The sequence below is a fragment of the Mustelus asterias genome, unplaced genomic scaffold (genome assembly GCF_964213995.1).
Source record: "Mustelus asterias unplaced genomic scaffold, sMusAst1.hap1.1 HAP1_SCAFFOLD_243, whole genome shotgun sequence".
NCBI classification, from domain to species: domain Eukaryota; kingdom Metazoa; phylum Chordata; class Chondrichthyes; order Carcharhiniformes; family Triakidae; genus Mustelus; species Mustelus asterias.
In genome coordinates, this window is record NW_027590214.1 from 601,231 (window position 1) to 607,230 (window position 6,000).

Genomic DNA, 6,000 nt, shown 5'->3' on the forward strand with positions numbered 1-6,000 from the left:
GGATTTGTGAAGGGCAAGTCGTGCCTCACAAATTTGATTGAATTTTTTGAGGAGGTAACGAAGTGTGTTGATGAAGGTCGGGCAGTTGATGTCATATACATGGATTTTAGTAAGGCGTTTGATAAGGTCCCCCATGGTCGGCTTATGATGAAAGTAAGGAGGTGTGGGATAGAGGGAAAGTTGGTCGATTGGATAGGTAATTGGCTATCTGAGCGAAGACAGAGGGTGGTGGTGGATGGGAAATTTTCGGACTGGAGGCAGGTTGCTAGTGGAGTGCCACAGGGATCAGTGCTTGGTCCTCTGCTCTTTGTGATTTTTATTAATGACTTGGAGGAGGGGGCTGAAGGGTGGATCAGTAAATTTGCGGATGACACCAAGATTGGTGGAGGAGTGGATGAGGTGGAGGGCTGTTGTAGACTGCAAAGAGGCATAGATAGGATGCAAAGCTGGGCTGAAAAATGGCAGATGGAGTTTAACCCTGAAATATGTGAGGTGATTCATTTTGGTAGGACAAATTTAAATGTGGATTACAGGGTCAAAAGTAGGGTTCTGAAGACTGGAGGAACATAGAGATCTTGGGGTCCATATCCACAGATCTCTGAAGGTTGCCACTCAAGTGGAGAGAGCTGTGAAGAAGGCCTATAGTGTGTTAGCTTTTATGAACAGGGGGTTGGAGTTTAAGAGCCGTGGGTTATGTTGCAACTGTACAGGACCTTGGTGAGACCACATTTGGAATATTGTGTGCAGTTCTGGTCAACTCACTATAAGAAGGATATGGAAGCGCTGGAAAGAGTGCGAAGGAGATTTACCAGGATGCTGCCTGGTTTGGAGGGTAGGTCTGATGAGGAAAGGTTGAGGGAGCCAGGGCTGTTCTCTCTGGAGCGGAGGAGGTTGAGGGGAGACTTAATAGAGGTTTATAAAATGATGAAGGGGATAGATAGAGTGAACGTTCAAAGACTATTTCCTCGGGTGGATGGAGCTATTACAAGTGGGCATACCTATAGGGATCATGGTGGGAGATGTCGGAAGGATGTCCGAGGTAAGTTCTTTACGCAGAGAGTGGTTGGGGTGTGGAATGGACTGCCTGCAGTGATAGTGGAGTCAGACACTTTAGGAACATTTAAGCGGTTATTGGATAGGCACATGGAGCACACCAGGATGATCGGGAGTGGGATAGCTTGATCTTGGTTTCAGATAAAGATCGGCACAACATCATGGGCCGAAGGGCCTGTTCTGTGCTGAACTGTTCTATGGGCGGCACGGTAGCACAGTGGTTAGCACTGCTGCTTCACAGCTCCAGGGTCCCGGGTTCGATTCCCAGCTCGGGTCACTGTCTGTGTGGAGTTTGCACATTCTCCTCGCGTCTGCATGGGTTTCCTCCCACAGTCCAAAGATGGTTAGGTTGATTGGCCAGGTTAAAAAAAAAAGAAGAAATTGCCCCTTAGAATCCTGAGATGCATAGGTGAGAGGGGTTAGCGGGTAAATATGTGGGGGTTGGGCCTGGGTGGGATTGTGGTCGGTGCAGACTCGATGGGCCGAATGGCCTCCTTCTGCACTGTAGGGATTCTATGTTCTATGTCTTTACAGAGTTGAGCAAATAACTGCACCTTTAGTTGTTTTGCTTTGATGAAGTTCACACTGCGCACAGTCCGATCTAGAACCAACTTCAAATCAGTTACAAGGGTCTTGGTGATTAATGCCTCTCTGTTTAAAAAACAGTGAGTTGATATTACATCTGGATTTTTCTGCTTGATGAGTGCCGCCAAGCCTCTCACATTCCCTATCACACATGGCGCTCCATCCGTACCAATTCCAACACAAGAATCCCATGAACTCTCAACTTTTTCCAAATACTCAGACAAGGTTTGGAAAATATCTTGTCCTCTGGTATGTTTTTCAAGTTCCTTGCAAAATAGAAACTGTGTGATTATTTCGTCATTGTGAATGAATCTGATATAGGCAAGCAACTGTGCTTTTCCACTAATGTCGGTCGATTCATCAACTTGAATGGCAAATTTAGAATTCTTCATACTTTCGGATACACGCTTCTCATTATTAGCTGACATATCAACTATTCTTGTGTGAATTGTATTATCAGACGAAGGAATTTCCATAACTTCTCGCTCAGCATCATCACCAAACAAAGTTTTCACAATCAAGCTGCAGGCAGGCTGAATCAATTTTTCAGCTATTTTATGTGGTTTTGTCTGTTGAGCAATCAATTCAGTCACTTGGTAAGATACAATCTGCATCTTATCTGAGACTGCCATTCGTTTTTTGAAATATGATGGTTGGCATTTCTGCTGTTCCAAAAGCCTTTCAAAATATTGAACATCCTTGTTTGCCAGATTTCCATGTTTTGACAACAGATGTCTTTTCATCGTGCTTGGGACCATATTGGAATTGGAAATCTTCTCACCACCGATCAAACACATAGGCCGAGGTATGTTTTAATCTCCAGTCCATTTGAAACCGAGACTCAGATAGCTATCCATATATTGTCGACAAACTTTCTTTTTTGGAGGTTTGCTTGGGCCTGCTACTGGTGTAGAATTAAACGACTCTTCTTCAGCACTCTGTTCGAACGGCGATTCTGGATCACAACGTGTACTCGGATCGTACTCAGCATCACTTGGTGCTCTTGCTCTCACTTTGGACAAATATCTATCCATGTTTAAAAGTTTCTTTGATTGTCCAGCAGGCCTCAAGGCCGGATCAGATCCTATGGGTCCCGAGTTTGCAGCTGCGGGGATTTTATCTGAGTTCTGGCCCAGTGCCGTGGCCGCCATGTGTAGGTTAGGAGATTAGAGGGGTCAGTAATTCAGGGTGTGGGGATAGGGCCTGGTGCAAGCTGCTCTGTTGATTAGTGGGGGAAGTATGTCAGGGAACAGGGATAGGGCCTGGGTACAGGTGCTCTGTTGACTAGTGGGGTCAGTACGTCAGGGGACAGGGATAGTGCCTGGGGAAAGGTGCTCTGATTAGTGGGGTCAGTATGTCAGGGTACAGGGCAAGGGCCTGGGAAAAGGTGCTCTGTTGATTAGAGGGGTCAGGGTGCAGGGATAGGGCCTGGGTAAAGCTGTTCTGTTGATTAGTGGGGTCAGTATGTCAGGGCACACGTATAGGGCCTGGGGAAAGGTGCTCAGTTGATTAGTGGGGTCAGTATGTCAGGGGACTGGGATAGTGTCTGGGTAGATGTCCTCTGTTGATTTTTGGGGTCAGTATGTCAGGGCACAGGGACAGGGCCTGGAGAAAGGTGCTCTGTTGATCAGTGGGGTCAGTGTGTCATGGATAGGTCGTGGAAAAAGGTGCTCTGTTGATTAGTGGGATCAGTATGTCAGGGTCCAGGGCTCAGGCATGGGAAAAGGTGCTCTGTTGATAATGGGGCCAATATGTCAGGGGGCAGTGATCGGGCCTGGGTAAAGGTGCTCTGTTGATTAGTGGGGTTCATTTGTTAGGGTACAGGGAGAGGGCCTGGCTAAAGGTGCTCTGATAATTAGTGGGGTCAGTATGTCTTGGTCACCGGGATAGGGCCTGCGTAAAGATGCTCTGTTGATTAGCAGGGTCAGTATGTTAGGGGACAGGGATAGGGCCTGGGTAAAGGTGCTCTGTTGATTCTTGGGGTCAGTATGTCGGGGTACAGGAATAGGGCCTAGGTAAATGTGCTCAGCTGATTAGTGGGGTCAGGGTGCAGGGATAGGGCCTGGGTAAAGGTGCTCGGTCCATTCGCAGGGTCAGTATGTCACGGCACAGGGATATGGCTGGGGAAAGGTGCTCTGTTGATTTTTGGGGTCAGTATATCAGGGTACAGGTATAGGGCCTGGGTAAAGGTGCTCTGTTGTTAGTGGGGTCAGTATGTCAGGACACAGGCATTGGGTCTGGGTAAAGATGCTCTGTTGATTAGCAGGGTCAGTATGTCAGGGGACAGGGATAGGACCTGGGTAAAGGTGATCTGTTGATTAGTGTAGTCAGTATGTCAGGGTACAGGAATTGGGCCTGGGTAAACGAGATCTGCTGATTTGTGTGGTCAGTATGTCGGGGTACAGGAATAGGGCCTAGGTAAACATGCTCTGCTGATTAGTGGGGTCAGGGCACAGGGATAGGGCCTGGGTCAAGGTGCTGTGTTGATCAGTGGGGTCAGTATGTCAGGGGGTAGGAATAGGGCCTGGGTAAAGGTCCTCTGTTGTCAGTGGGGTCAGTGTGTCAGGGTACAGGGATAGGGTCTGGTAAAGGAGCTCTGTTGATTAGTGTGGTCAGTATGGCAGGGATAGGGCCTGGGGAATGGTGCTCTGTTGATTAGCAGGGTCAGTATGTCAGGGTGCAGGGATAGGGCCTGGGTATTTGTGCTCCGTTGATTAGTGGGATCAGCATGTTAGGGTACAGGGATACGGCGTGGGTGAAGGTGCTCTGTTGATTTGTGGTGTCAGTTTGTCAGGGTACTGGGATAGGTCCTGGGGAAAGGTGCTCTGTTGAATACTGTGTTTAGTATGTCAGGGTTCAGGGATAGGACCTGGGGAAAGGTGCTCCGTTTGTTACTGGGATCAGTATGTCAGGGTACAGGGATAGGGCCTCAGTAAAAGTGCTCTTTTGATTAGTTGGGTCAGTATGTCAGGGTACTGGAGTAGTGCCTGGGAAAAGATGCTCTGATTAGTGGGGTCAGTATGCCAGGGTACAAGAATAGGGCCTGGTTAAAGGTGCTCTGTTGATTAGTGGGGTGAGTATGTCAGGGTACAGGGATCGGGCCTGGGGAATGTTGCTCTGATTAGTGGGGTCAGTGTGTCAGGGTACAGGGATAGGGCCTGGGCAAAGGTGCTCTGTTGATTTGTGGGTTCAGTATGTCACGGTACAGGGATCGGGCCCGAGTAAAGGAGCTCTGATTTGTGGGGTCAGTATATCAGGGTATAGGGATTAGGTGTGGGTAAAGGTGCTCTGTTTATTAGTGGGGTCAGTCTGTCAGGGTAGAGGGAAAAGGCCTGGATAAAGGTGCTCTGTTGATTAATGGGGTCAGCATGTCAGGGCACAGGGATAGGGCCTGGGGAAAGGTCCACAGTTTATTAGTGGGATCAGTATGTTAGGGGAGAGGGGTAGAGCCTGAGGAAATGTGCTCTGTTGAATACTGTGTTTAGTATGTCAGGGTTCAGGGATAGGGCCTGGGGAAAGGTGCTCTTGTTGGTCAGTGGGGTCAGTATGTCAGGGTACAGGACTAGGGCCTGGGAAAAGATGCTCTGATTAGTGGGGTTAGTATGTCAGGGTGCAGGGATAGGGCCTGGGTAAAGGGGCTTTGTTGATCAGTGGGGTCAGTATGTCAGGGCACATGGATAGGGCATGGGTAAAAGTGGTCTTTTGAATCGTTGGGTCAGTATGTCAGAGTACAGGACAAGTGCCTGGGAAAAGATGCTCTGATTAATGGTGTCAGTATGTCAGGGTACAGTGATAGGGCCTGGGGAATGTTGCTCTGATTTGTGGGGTCAGTATGTCAGTGTACAGGGATAGGGCCTGTGTAAAGGTGCTGTGTTGATTAGTGCGGTAAGTATGTCAGGGTACAGGGATCGGGCCCGGTTATAGGTGCTCTGTTGATTAATGGGGTCAGTATGTCAGGGCACAGCGATAGGGCCTGGGGAAAGTTGCTCAGTTTATTTGTGCGGTCAGTATGTCAGGGGAGAAGGGTAGGTCCTGAGGAAATGTGCTCTGTTGAATACTGTGTTTAGTATGTCAGGTTTCAGGGATAGGGCCTGGGGGAAGGTGCTCCATTTATTACTGGGGTCAGTGTTTCAGGGTACAGGGATAGGGCCTGGGTAAAGGTGCTCTGCTGGTCAGTGGGGTCAGTATGTCAGGGTACAGGTCTAAGGCCTGGGAAAATATGCTCTGATTAGTGGGGCCAGTATGTCAGGGTGCAGGGATAGGGCATGGGTAAAAGTGCTCTGTTGATTAGTGGGGTCAGCATGTCAGGGTACAGGGATAGTGCGTGGTGAAGGTGTTCTGTTGATTAATGGGGTCAGTGTG